Source organism: Marmota monax, unplaced genomic scaffold, assembly GCF_021218885.2.
Source record: "Marmota monax isolate L192 unplaced genomic scaffold, Marmota_monax_Labrador192_F-V1.1 WCK01_AAM20220418_F8-fsc00116, whole genome shotgun sequence".
Lineage (NCBI taxonomy): Eukaryota > Metazoa > Chordata > Mammalia > Rodentia > Sciuridae > Marmota > Marmota monax.
Genome location: NW_026695220.1, coordinates 4,991,042 through 5,005,141, shown reverse-complemented (window position 1 = coordinate 5,005,141; position 14,100 = coordinate 4,991,042). Strand labels below are relative to the sequence as shown.

Below are 14,100 nucleotides of genomic sequence, written 5' to 3'. Positions count from 1 at the left end.
TAAGTCCATCAGACCAGAAAAGGTCAAGGCATTCCCGTGGGATACATATGTCTCAGACGGATAAGCAGGAACAGAAAAACCGCAAGTTCGCCATGGCCTTGTGAGCTGGCCACACTGGCATGCAGAACAAACTAGTGGAGGTAGGGCTCCAGGGGCCAAGGTGGACCTGTTGCCAACAAGTACAAAGGCAACCATTGACCTTTGTACTGACTCCATAATTTACCTTTTACATAATATTGTAGAGTTAAAGTCATATAGTACGTAGACTTTTCAAGCTAGTTTCTTTCCCTTTGTGATATGAATTTGAAGTATTTCAATGTATTTTTATTGTTTGAAAGTTCATTTTTTAAGACTAAATAATATTCATTGTTTGGTTATGCCGAAGTTTTATTTATTTATTCACCTACTGAAGTACATCTTAGTTGTTTCCAAATTTTGGCAGTTGTAAGTAAAGTTGCTATAACCATACACATATAAGTGTTTTGTTTTGTTACTGGGGATTGAACCCAAGGATGCTTAACCACTGAGCCACATCTCTATCCATTTTTATATTTTATTCAGAGACAGGGTCTCAATGAGCTCCTTAGAGCCTCACTAGTTGCTGAGGCTGGCTTTGAACTGGCGATCCTCCTGCCTCAGTCTCCTAAGCCACTGGGGGTTAGAGGTGTGTGCCACCATGCCCAGTCCGTGTACAAGTTCTTGCATGAACATAATTTTTAGTTAACTTGGGTCTATACTATGCAGCATCATTTTCCGAGTTACAGAATAAAACGTATTTAACATTTTCACAGGAAATTTAGTAGTATATTATTATTTGTATGCAATGTTATACACCATTAAAATATAATGCATCCATTCTACAATAATAGAGTGATTTAAGATATCATTTGAATCATAAGCCACCATTAAAATTATTTATCCTTTATACAACATTGACTGTCTTCCTGGCTGTTTTGAATGAGTTACCTCACATAATGTATAAAATATCTAATCTCAACAATAAAAACTATAAAACATTCATGAAATAAATTGGATAGCACAAAATGGAAAGACATCCTGTGTTCATTGATTTGACAAATCGATATTGTTAAAGTGACTGTACTACCCAAAGTGACCACAGATTCAATGCAATTCCTATAAAAATAGAAAGGAGACTCTCTACAGATCTGGGAAAACATCCTAAACTTTGCAGGGAAGTACAAAAATTTTCATATAGCAAAAGCTATATTAAGCAAAAAGACAAGACAAGAGGCCTTATATGACCTGATTTTAAAATACAATACAAAGAGGTAGTAACTAAAACAAAATTACAGCATAACCACATAAGCTAGTGAAATAGACTAGATTTTAGAAGTTAACCCATCCATCTGAATTTGAGCAAAGGGACATAGTCATTCAAATCAGCAGATTATATGAGTTAAAATTTTTAAAAATCAAATTTATTTTATGTATAAGAACAAAGAAGTATGCATTTGATTGGGTACCATGTGAGGTTCTGATATATACATACATCAAGGTTCTGATATATACCTATATCACCTCAAGGTGATGGTATAAGAGGTCAGGCCTTGGGAGAAGTGATTTGGTCATGAGGATGTAGCTCTCGTGGTTAACAAGAGACAACAGAGAGCTAGCTGGTCCTTTCCACCATGAGAGAGCATAGCTCAACGGCACCATCTATGAGAAATCAGGCTCTTACCAGACAGTAAATCTGTCAGCACCTTCATTTTGGACTACCCAGCTTCCAGAACTGTGAAAACTAAATTTCTATTGTATATTAACCACTCAGTTTATGACATTTTGTTTCAGCAGGCTGAACACACTAAGCCATAGTTCTTAAAAATTTCTCATATTTTTTATACTAAAATTTCTTATTCTACATGATCTTTCACTATAACAAATAAAACCATTCATTTCATATTTGCCATTTTATAGTATAAATAATTAAATGCTGGCTAGGAAGTCGGAGGAAATATAATAACTTGAATTTACTGCATTTATTTGATGATATAAACCAATGTTTGCTTCTCTGTTCTTTCTGGCATTGCTGTGAGAAACAGCAGGATTTGAGTGCTTCCCTTGTGGCCTTGGTGTCCTTTTTTATTCATATTCAATCCACCTGCTTTAAGATCCCCCCCTTTAATTAAAAATAAATGAAACACAGAAAAGAGTCAATGGGTAAGGAGGAAAAGACCTGTTGATTATTTCTCTCCATGTGGCTCAGGGGTACATACCTACAGCCTAGCATATTTTGCTTGCTGTATTTGGTTTATTTTTAATGATAGATTGTATCCTTGTGCCATCATTCTTTGTTCGGTTTTGCCTTATTTTGTGTAAATGTTTTCATTTCATTTGCTCTTGCATTTCCCATGAGAGGGGAGTGTTGGGAGCTTTAAAGATCAGCTTCAAAAACAACTGTAAGCCTAGCCCACTTCAATATGAAGGAAAAAAGATAAATGTATTGTGACAATATGTTATGGAATCTGAAATAGGCTTAATCGTGTTCAGAAGACATCCTGCTTAATATTTTAAGATAAGAATGCAGATTTTATGTCTTAAATGATATACTAGCTAAAGGAAAGTGTAAAATATTGGTGTATTAATGAATCATTGGTATGTGTCTGTCACACAACTGTAGTAGAGTACACCAGCCCATGGGAGAGATTGATAAATAAATAATAGAATATAGTAACTACTGTGTTTTTATAAAGATGTATACATATATACAAGCCACAATAGTTGTCAAAATAAGGGTAGGGAGCCCAATCTGATTTGCTTAAATTGGCTCAATATGTAGTGTCAATAGGAGAGTAAGCCTGAATGACAAGTTTGGCTGGTATATTTAGATATATGTAGACATTGCCCCTGGGAGAACAGGTAGGGAAGATGGCAAGTTATTTACAAGTAATGTGAATAAAAGAATATGAGGCATGTATTTATTTATTTATTTATTTATTTATTTAGATACTGAGGATTGAACTCAGGGGCACTTGACTATTGAGCCACATTCCTGGCCCAATTTTGTATTTTATTTAGAGACAGTTCTCACTGAGTTGCTTAGCACCTCACCATTCCTGAGGCTAGCTTTGAACTCATTTGAAAAGCCTTTTCAAATCTTTTTAAAAACACCTTTTATTGCCAAATATTTTTTTTAGCATTTAATAAGTGTATATTATTGAGCTTAGGTAAAAATATCTACTTAAGATATGATTTATAAACTAAAGGAGTAGAACTCATAACTATCAATAAAACATGGATAGAGACAACTAAAATACAGAATAGGAAAAAATGACATAAAATGTAAACAAATAAGAGTTATATGGATTCAGAATGAAGACATTATTTCCATTACAGGCATTTAAAAAATGATTCATGAAATAAACGTCTTTTCTTATGAGCTCTCAGATGAATACTATGTAACTGAGGCAAGCTTCCCTAGATGGGATAGATAGTTGGTAGTAAGAAAAAAACAGAATTTTAACTTTCTACTCACCAGTTACTAAGCAAAAGTTGGGGGATATTGAGTGTTCACATCATGTGCCATAAACCTGCCTATAGTGTCCATTAGTTTCATCTATTCTTTTTGAAACAGTAGAGTTGAGAGCATTTGACTTTTGAGTGGCTCTTGTACACATTCAGAACTCTGTGTCAGGTACCAGCTGATGATTTATAGACAGTGGGCTCAGAATATTTGTTATTTGGTTTCAGTGAAATGGGAATTCAGAAAACGCAACTTAGAGAATTCTATTGATATTTGAACCTTAGAAATACACTTCTATTAGCCACACTGATATTTTTCACCTAAAGTGATTGCAAGGATTATAAATTCTCTTATAATGATGGTTCACATTGAACAGATTGTCAATAATATATTGAGTTAAATAAAAGTATTTGAATTTAAATTCAAAACAGTGATATTTCCAGCATGAACTATGACACAGTCAAGCATGTAACTCTTAAATTCAAAATATTTATGATTTTAAAGCCCAATGTCTGTATGTGTAAAGTGTTAAAAAAAGACAATTATAAGAAGATCAGTTATTTTGGGTCTTTATTAGGATTACAGAGACCAAGAATAATTTGTATGTACTTGAATTTAATCACTGCAGAAAATTTAACTAATAAATGGATATAATCTTATCCTCTTATAATTTAGATGTAAACTACTAATATGTATTTTCCATAAAAGTAATATTTATTGACAAATAGTCAATTCTGATTTCTATAAAGTTGTTTCATTTTTACTGGAACTTTTAGTTCTCTTTTTTTATGTCAGGAAACCATAAAAGTATGCAGAGTACATTTATCATGAAGGGAATATTAATCCAATCCACTATCCAAGAGATAATTCCCCAAAAAAGGGAAAAATAAATATCTTTATTAGACTTGTACTAAAATATATTATTTATGTGCACGTGTTCCTGAATATTTTGCATGGATAACTCATTTTCATATGCACAGTTATTATAGGATTGTATCTTTTATTAGCAGTTTAAATTTGATTCTTGATTTATGGGCCCACTGAGCTCTATTTACAAGCTTATTCTGTAGGTCTGCTGTAAATTTCTATGGAAACCAAGAACAGTAGGATCTTGTCTAAAGACTTCACTTCAACATTTCTCACACACTGAGCTAGACACTGAAGGACTGGTTTTGCTATTAAAAAGCTATAGACTACTGGGAGTGTAAAATGTATGAAGCAACAGTCACAATATGCTAGATAATCACAGTGGTTAATATCTTCACAGTATTCCATGAAACCACAGTGGTGATACCATAAAAACCAGACACCATTGAAGATTTCCAGGGATTTGCTGAACTGAATCTAAAAAGCTGAGTACCAAGACTACGGAGGTTCTATAAGAAATAAATGGCAGTAATGGAATTTTAGAAAGGGGAAAAACATATTCAAAGTGGGAATTAACATAGCATTTGTGAAAACATGGTAAAAGTAATGAAAAATAGCCAGTAGCTTTGTATATTAGATTAAATAGGTTTGCTTTTTCCTTTGAAGTATGGTAAACTACTGATGATTTTTTAAGATGGGGAATGACCTGGTCAGTCTTTCATTTTGAAAGATAACTCTGGCACATACTCTATACTTAGCAAATATGCTTTTGAGGCCTTGAGTGTAAAACAATGTCTCGACCTCTAACCTCAACAACTTTCTGCAATCATATCTGTTGCCTGAGCATCTGTCTCTAGCATTAACCTTGACTTCTCCCTGAGCTGTGCTTTCCAACCCCTTTCTTATTGCATCTTCCTCTGGCCAGACTAGGAAAAAAAATAGCCTGATTCAGTACAATCCTTAAGATATTTATCTCTGCATTCATTAGTTTTCTGGAAGTTGTTCTTGCAAATTAAAACTGTTTAGCAAAGCAATGCTTCTGTGCTTTCAGAAGCATCCCAACTGAAATAAATACCTTGGAGATCTAAAAGCCAAATCCAATGAGGAAAAAAAAAACCAAAATTATACTCCAAGACAAAAGTGACCTCAAAAATTATATTTTTCTGGAGTAATTTTCATATTTCCAAGTTTTAAGTTCTATTTGCTTTACTAATAAAAATAATCTTGATTTTTCCTCTGCTTCTCTGGTTATCAATTATTGCTATTATTTGTGCTGCTTTTATTTGTTATGAAACTGAATCCCTTCCTCTCGCCATGCACAAAAGTTAACTCAAAGTGGATCAAGGAGCTAGATATCAAATCAGAGACTCTGCGTCTGATAGAAGAAAAAGTTGGCTCCGATCTACATATTGTGGCGTCGGGCTCCAAATTCCTTAATAGGACACCCATAGCACAAGAGTTAATAACAAGAATCAACAAATGGGACTTACTTAAACTGAAAAGTTTTTTTCTCAACAAGAGAAACAATAAGAGAGGTAAATAGGGAGCCTACATCATGGGAACAAATTTTTACTCCTCACACTTCAGATAGAGCCCTAATATCCAGAGTATACAAAGAACTCAAAAAATTAGACAATAAGATAACAAATAACCCAGTCAAGAAATGGGCCAAGGACCTGAACAGACACTTCTCAGAGGAGGACATACAATCAATCAACAAGTACATGAAAAAAATGCTCACCATCTCTAGCAGTCAGAGAAATGCAAATCAAAACCACCCTAAGATACCATCTCACTCCAGTAAGATTGGCAGACATTATGAAGTCAAACAACAACAAGTGCTGGCGAGGATGTGGCGAAAAGGGTACTCTTGTACATTGCTGGTGGGACTGCAAACTGGTACGGCCAATTTGTAAAGCAGTATGGAGATTTCTGGGAAAGCTGGGAATGGAACCACCATTTGACCCAGATATTGCCCTTCTCGGACTATTCCCTGAAGACCTTAAAAGAGCGTACTACAGGGAGACTGCCACATCGATGTTCATAGCAGCACAATTCACAATTGCTAGACTGTGGAACCAACCCAGATGCCCTTCAATAGATGAATGGATAAAAAAAAAATGTGGCATTTATACACCATGGAGCATTACGCAGCACTAAAAAATGACAAAATCATGGAATTTGCAGGGAAATGGATGGCACTAGAGCAGATTATGCTTAGTGAAGCTAGCCAATCCCTAAAAAACAAATACCAAATGTCTTCTTTGATATAATGAGAGCAACTAAGAACAGAGCAGGGAGGAAGAGCAGGAAGAAAAGATTAACATTATACAGAAACATGAGGTGGGAGGCAAAGGGAGAGAAAAGGGAAATTGCATGGTAATGGAGGGAGACCCTCATTGTTATACAAAATTACATATAAGAGGTTGTGAGGGGAATGGAAAAATAAACAAGGAGAGAAATGAATTACAGTAGATGGGGTAGAGAGAGAAGATGGGAGGGGAGGGGAGGGGGGATGGTAGAGGATAGGAAAGGTAGCAGAATACAACAGTTACTAATAGGGCATTATGTAAAAATGTGGATGTGTAACCGATGTGATTCTGCAATCTGTATTTGGGGTAAAAATGGGAGTTCATAACCAACTTGAATCTAATGCATGAAATGTGATATGTCAAGAGCTTTGTAATGTTTTGAACAACCAATAAAAAAAAACAAAGTTGCTGAGGCTGGCTTTGAATTATGTTCCTCCATTTTTGTTCTAGAAAAAAAAAAGAGAGAAAAAAGAAAGTAGAGGCCTCACTATCACCTATCAAATAATGTGAAGAATGGAATGTCTCACATTTATAATGGCTTCACCTTTCAAACTTAAAATCAGTCATGCTGGCGCATACCTGTAATCTCAGTAACTTGAGAGTCTGAGGTAGGATAATTGCAAGTTTAAGGCCAGTCTTGGTAATTTAGTGAAATCCTCAGAAACTTAGCAAGACCTTGCCTCAAAATTTAAAAAAGGGCTGATGATGTAACTTTAGTGTTAAAACACTGCGGGGTTCAATACCCTGTACCCCTGACCCCCAAAAACATGGGGCTAATTTACTCCCACTTTGAGAAAAATTTCACAAATTTATATTGTTCTTCCAACTGTTTATAAGTTCTTGGAATTATGGACCTATAGTCCATAGGGGATATTTAAAACATTTATGAAATAATACTGTGGACAGACTAGGATTTAAATAGAACAGTATGCTACTGTTCCAGGTGAGACTTAAAGGAGCTATTTCAAATATTCCAAAGGAAAGAGATAGAGATAGAGATGAGAGAGAGAGAGAGAGAGAGAGAGAGAGAGAGAGAGAGAGAGAGAGAGAGAGAGAGAGAGACACTCTGGAGGAGAAGGAGAAGCAGCAGCAGCGGAAGCATTTGTTCGAGGTATTTGTAGCCAGCAGCCACATCTTCTGCCAGAAGAGGAAAAAAGAGAAAATGCTGATTGGGGAAGTCAGAATTTCAGTTTTAAGGATGCTTGGTTTCTCCCTTCCTTCTACCCTCACTGTGACACTAGTGACTCACACTGGTAATAAGGAAACCCAGAACTTGCTGCCTTCATGGGTCAGGTCTTCTCCAACATCATGCAAGGCAGAACAGGGTGATAGTGGTTGGTGTCTATGATCAGGGTATCCTAAGACAGAAATCAGTGTGTCAACTCAACTTGATTCTCATTTGGAGATTCTGGGTGTGTGTATGTGGTGGGGATCTTCCCCCATCTTTCCCTCAAGTTCTATTTCTGTTTTCTGCAAAATTTATTCTTGTTTTTTTTTTTTTTTTTTTTTTGTACTGGGGATAGAACCAGGGGTACTTTACCACTGAACTTCATATACAGTTCTTTTTTTTATTTTTTAGTTTGATGCATGGTCTTGCTAAATTGCTGTGTATTTCCCTAAGTTGCTGAGGCTGGCCTTGAACTTGAAATCCTCCTGCCTCAGCCTCCAGAGCTACTGGCATCATGGGAATGTACCACCTCACCCAGCCAGAATTCAGATATTTGAGGCTGATTCTAGGTCTTAGTTCCACTGTTCTCTTGCTGGCTGTCTGTAGAGGCTGCTCTCCACTCCTAGATGCCACCAAAATTCCTTGCATCTTCCCTCCCCTCTCTTTAGACAAAAACAAGGAAATTATTCTTGTGCTTCAACTCTTTGGTTTCTTCTTCTGTGACTAGCAAGAAAAACTTGATTTTAAATAGATTAGTCCCATGTTGATAATCATCTTTTATAAAGCCAACTGTATTAGACAGTATATCATTACCTAGTCATAGAAGAAAAATCCATAATATTTTTGAAATTGTGTGTTATGCAGGACTTGATTTTGGGAGTGGGCAGGAAATCTTAATAATTCTTTAAGTTCTACCTCTCCCAGACAGGATGGGAATAAAATTTAAGTTTATAATTTTTCCATCTTTTCCTAAGAACAAGTTTTGAGATAAGTAAGCTAACTAGATGGAAATTATTGGTGTTGAGCTAATAACTGGATAGTGATTTATAACTTATGAATTGAGAATTTATGCAGTAAGTTTATACAATATTTATAGAACTAAAAATGATGTGAATGATGTAAAACTTGCCTAAAAGTAGAAATCATTTGAAAAGAACTTTACAGAATCTTTTCTAACAAAATATGATTTTTCCAATAAGCATAGATTGAAAGTTTCACTGTGGTGCACACCTGGGAAGAGTTTGTTGCTGCCTGAAGTGTAATTGGTGGAGAAACTAAGCCTAGAAACTTAGAAACTGATTTGCTGAGTTACTTTATATTGATCCCTACGCTTGAATTTTCCTTTATAATTCTGCAGCAAAACCATGCCATGAACTTAGCATACCAATCATTGAAAATGTTTCTTTTAATTTTCAAAAGGATTTTTATTTTAAGAAAAATAAAATATCTCAAAGAGCAAGGTGGTAGATCAGTGTTATATGATACAAAGTAGTATTAATAAGCAGACTAGCATCATGCGTGTGTGACCTGAGAGTGGACCAAAACCTTGTCCTTAAGATTTCTGTGACCCTTTGCATGTATGAGCACACTTATTCACACTCACACAAATAGTCTCTTAGTCTGCTCTTCTCTTATCATTGAGCTGAAACACTTAATCATTTTTCAATAAGGGGCTCCATTGTCACGTTCCTCGCAACTAAAACACTCAGGGTCATTCCAGAAGAATTGGGCTGCATGAAATAATCACCAAGAGACAGAGGTACCTTTTCTTTGAGGTCCTGTGACAGCTGGCTCCTCTGACCTTAAGGGTCCACAGAAAGAGAGAGAACAAGCACCTGCTGAACCCGTTTGTTGAAGAGAAGATATTCAAATGAGGCAAGTGATCAGGTTCCTGGGGGCTGAGTCCAGCTTCGCCATGTCTGCTGTCAGCAGGTTGGCCATACCCAAAGGCAGAGCAAGAGAAAGGGACACACAAAGGGCATTTTCATGGAACATTCTGTCCCAAACAGGGAAAAGGGTAATATCACAAAAGAACAGGTGAGCCTAGCTCAATCCATGGGGAGACATGCCTATGTCTGAAGATGTGTCCTCAACCTTCCGGGACCAGGGCAATGTCCAGGTCACTACAACATGTAGTGATAGTCAGAGCCTCTCTGCCTCTGGATGGAGAACACTAATCATTTAGACTGGCTGCCCACACTCCATGTTTTCATTCTGTACTGGACCACACAAATTAGGTAGGCACTTCTACGTATATGCAATACTGCATATTTTGATAGAGTTGTAAATTTCAAGCTGCCAATTAGCTTGAAAACTTTACAAATTTATCCTTTTGGTTCTTAGAAACATAGGTTAAACCACAGTATTATAGATATTAAATTAAATATAAACATTGGAATGTTTCTTCATTGTATACAATTTAGTAGAAAATAAGAATGAGACATACAGTTACATCTTTAAACGATATGTCAACAGAATGTAAAATAATAGTTCACTAGAATGTGAATCCACTGAGACAATAAACACTATTTTACCTGGTTGTTGATGATTAAATCTAATTGTCAGTTATGTTTGTTAAACTATTAGAGTAGAACTATTAGAGTAGAGTAGTTCCTTATCTTGATTTTTGTTATCTATAATAATCAAGTGTAGAATAGAACTGTTCATAGAAAAACTTGGAGATGATCCAGGAGACCAAAATAAAGTTTAGTGGCTATGAGTGTGGGCCGTGAGTTTCAGTGCTTGGTTTGAATCTTGGCTTTGCATTTCTATCTCTATGATCAAAGAATTAGCAAAAAGACTATAAGATAGTGCAGGTTTCCTTTAAACCATTCTTCTTACTTCACTGAAATGATTCAAGGATTATTCTGCCTTAGGAGAGACTCATATTTTTAACTTGCTACTGGAAACTAATAAGTTTCTCAAATTTAATGTATTTATTAAGAAATTCTGATATACCCCCAATCTATAACTGGCCTTTACTGATATTTCAATTAGTAAATGGCTTCATTAGTCATTCCATGCATTGAAACAAAAATTTAGTAATCATTCATTAAAGTTTTATTCTGACCTCATGTTTCTTGTCCTTCAGCAGTCCAAATACATCCTGAATGAAACCTTTCCTCACCCTATGCACTGCTTCGGCTCCCAGCCAGAGTTTATTCACCCATTTTCTAGATCATTGTAAGCAGCATCTCATTGATATACCAGCTTCCTTTCTTCCCACCACACCAATCTCCCTTGAGAGTATATGTTTCTGCAAATATTTTTCACTATATAAATCACACTATATCACTTTTTTTTGTCCTATACATTCCAATGGCTTCCCATCTCTTAGAATTAACTCTAATTTAAACAACTGATAAGTAAACAAAGCAGCAGCCTGAATTATCTCGTTCCTGGTCATATCTAAGATTTCACTTCCACCTTTGCCTCTCTAGTTGCCCATTTTGCTGTTGTTTAAACTAATTCAAATTTTGATTCCTTTTCTAAAATCAAGCTATAAAATAAAATAAAAAATTACCTATCCAGTTGGCCAGTTCCATCTATAAGTTGATGAGCACTTATAACCGTCATTATAGCTTGCACATTCATCACTTAGTACTAAATGAAGACATGCAGAGCTACCCAAGGTTAACGAGAAAGCAGGTGATCAGAATTTCATAAAGCACTGATTCAAGATACTTGCTGAATGCTTTCTTCAAATATAGATTCAGAAAGACAATTTTTAAGTTATGACATTTTATATAAATGCTTAACATTATCTTGAAACCTATTTAGTTCTCAATAAATATCAGCACCTCATTATTGTATTTTAATCAGGCACTAAATACATGTTTGCAAGGTGCATTTATGAAGGAATGAGTTACATTGACAAAATTAGTAAACTATAGTAACCATGAAGTTAAGAAATACAAGTATCAAATTAAAGATTTATGAGTTAAAGCTAAATACTTAGAATTCTTATATGCTTCATGTGCAATCAAGTGACTATGCAAGAAGAAATGTGCAATCATTTTGAGGAGATTTGTCTCAGTTTATCTTTATTATACATAACAGAATGTGATCAGAAAGGTCAGGTGGTCTATTAGGGCTATGATAACTGCTATCACAACAACCTTCAAAACTTCTGTAGATCAATACAATAGAAATTTATTCTTCATTCACATGAATTCAGAATGAATGTCTCTAATTTCAGCTCCTCTAGTTCAGTGACATATTTTAGGCACCAAGGCTACTTTTTGTCACTTGGCCATCTTTAATACATGAATTCACGTGTCACAACATAAGGGAAGAGGCTGGAAGATCACACACCACAGAATTTTATGAATCTATCAGAAAGTGGCAGACTTCATGACCATTTATTAAGACTCATAATTACAAACACACAAGAAAAATTGATGCATACAGTCCAAAGGGAAAAAGAAATAGGTATAGTGAGTGTATAATGGAGATTTAATAAGGAATAGAGGAATGTCTCTAGGATGAATCGCATTTGCAGGCTTTGAGGTGTATATATCATACATAAATGTATTAACATCAAATATTTGTATCTCACATTTGTAATGACATTCAATAAATGTATTAACACACATATACATGCATAAATATATATATATTTATTATACATACACATATATATGTATCTACATATATAGATATATATGCATATATACATACATAGAGAGATGTCAAACAATTAAAATCTACTTGAAGGATATTAAATAAATAAATAGATATATGTGTATATATATATATGTGTGTATATATATATATATGTATTTATATATGTTTGATGAGATGCTTATTGTTAATACTTGGGGAATAGGGAATAGAATGGGATATTTGGAATCAAGCCTAAAATTCAGTAAATAAAATCAATTTTGAGAGCAAACCTTATGAACAGCACATGATGGATAAGAGACTCAGCCCACCAATGTGTGCATATAATAGAGGAAGGAGAAAGTATGGTTTCCTGTCTGCTGGACTCAAATGTCCTTCTACTGAGCATTTGAATCACCTAATTCTACACGTTCTGGTCTAATGCATGTCAAAAACACATGAGGTTCTTAGGTAACTTGTTGATTATCACCTAACTCTGTGGTAGTGATTCCTCATGGTGGTTAATAATGGCTTTTGATTAGGATTCGAGAAAAAAGATCTGACCAGGACCACACAAGCATTTATGAGCCATGTAATAGTCATATCTTCACTGTAAACTAGTACAGATGCATTCTGGTCTTACCCTGATTTCATGTGTATTTTAATTAATCTATGAAGTCTTTCCATGCTACAGCTTAGCCTTGAGGAAAGCATAAATCTTTTGGTCATTAAAGTATAAAATCATATTCCTTTTTTTGTGTTGTTGTTGTTTCTTATATTGCTTCCAGATTCATTCTTGACTATTTTTTACATGTTAGACTTTTTAATGCAATTTTCTAACATCATGAATCCTTTGACCTTTATAGAAACTTTTAGTTATAAGCTGAAAGTGAACACAGAATATAAACTACAAAGCAAAAAAGAATATATGTCTAAAACAAGACCTAAGATTTGTGAAAAGTAAATACATTCGACAAATGTTATAGCAGTAAATTGGGGAAATATATTGGCTATATCTTCAGTACTGGGAAATAAACGTATAGTTGTATTTTAAAATCATTTCAAATCTGTGTTTAATTAAAGATCAAAACGCTTCAAATAATATAACTATGTTTTTTTTATTTTTTAATATAACTATGTTTTAACTCTACTTTTTAGAGAGAATCTCCTTGATCCATTTGCATTTATTTATGCATGCATAAAATTTCTCTTTGCAATATGCTTCAATCAATTGCTTTCTATGGAAATTATTTTATAAGGATAGGACAGAAATAGGCTATTCATGTCAAACTAAAATGCACAAGCCAATTTCTTCTATAAGACAGTACAAAGTAAAATTATTTGAACATCACAAAAAATGTTTTCAATTATCTATTTTAAATATGATATTCTTATTGGCTTTCAACTAAATATGACCTTTAGAGAAAAGGGTTTATAATTTATTATATTGCTTTTATATCCATACTGAAAATCAAAGTACAAATTTTTCAGGGGAAAAAATATTCCCAAAGCAAATATAAGGGAGTATTATGACTTGAAATTAAAGGAACTAAAAACAAATTTAGACATTTAATTGAGTATATCTCAAATTTGAAAGAATTAACTAATTTTGAAATATGGATAAATTTTACTATGAAGATTTCATTTTTAAGTAAAATAAGGTGAATGAT

General features: G+C 34.4%; 1 protein-coding gene across 1 annotated transcript in view; it reads left to right on the top strand.

The window, feature by feature from the left end:
• Eys (eyes shut homolog) overlaps positions 1-14,100 on the top strand; it is a 1,592,434-nt gene that overhangs the window by 768,506 nt on the left and 809,828 nt on the right.